The sequence below is a fragment of the Buceros rhinoceros genome, unplaced genomic scaffold, assembly GCF_000710305.1.
Source record: "Buceros rhinoceros silvestris isolate BGI_N320 unplaced genomic scaffold, ASM71030v1 scaffold25484, whole genome shotgun sequence".
In the NCBI taxonomy this organism is placed as follows: Eukaryota; Metazoa; Chordata; class Aves; order Bucerotiformes; family Bucerotidae; genus Buceros; species Buceros rhinoceros.
The window spans coordinates 9,790-10,579 of NW_010409338.1; the positions used below are offsets into that span (position 1 = coordinate 9,790).

Consider the following 790-nt stretch of genomic DNA (forward strand, 5'->3'; position numbering starts at 1 on the left):
CAACACTTTGCAAACGGTTCACCTGTGACCTTCTGTCTCAGCCCAGCGGTTTAATCTGCGGAGCTGCCAGCCCTCTAAATGCTTCTAACTGGAGTGAAGCATCCGAGAGTATTATTGACAGAAACACAGAAATCGGAAGCTGTTGGATTTTTACAGCTGAAGACACAAGAGTGGCTTAGTCAGGAAAGGTCCTTTCAAAAACTTCCAAAGCTGTTTAAATTTGTAATTTACTTTAGCGGGAGGGGGGATTATCAGTGGTTATGAGGAGCGTGGGACTTCTGTCTGCAGAGCCGTGTCCGGGGGAGCCGTATCATCAGCCTTCTCCGCTCCTGCGCTTTCTGAGCCTCGTAACAGGTACAAACGCATCCTCAGCTGTGAAGAAAATTGCTTGATGTTACCGGGCTGTCAAACAAGTAAAGAACAAATGAATGACACGATGGCAGCGCTGGGCAGCTGAAAGCCTCCCCTGCTCTGGGCCCTCTGCCTGCCTGTCTCCTGGCTCTTCTCGGGGCTCCCGGACCCTTCGCAGGGTGCGGTGGGAGCCGGGGGCTGCTGTGGCGCAGCCAAAGCCCTTGGGAGTTGGTTGCCATCAAGCCCTGCTTTTTTTCCCCTGCTCACCCGCGGTGACCGCCCTTGTTGGAAGGTGCTGGATGGGGCCCGGGGTGTGTTTGATCAGCTGCCCGAAGCTGCGGTTTCCCAACAGGGTGGTTAAACAGTTGTACCACAAAATGCGGTTCTTCCTGACGGCTCATGGCCGTCTCTGCGTTGGGACACGGCAGCGTGGGGGAAG

The 790-nt window shown here is 54.7% G+C and overlaps 1 protein-coding gene across 1 annotated transcript in view; it reads left to right on the forward strand.

Moving 5' to 3' along the window:
- Positions 1 to 790, forward strand: part of SLC39A11 (solute carrier family 39, member 11) — a gene marked incomplete at both ends in the record, with an annotated part of 26,549 nt that overhangs the window by 8,944 nt on the left and 16,815 nt on the right. The window lies entirely within an intron of this gene.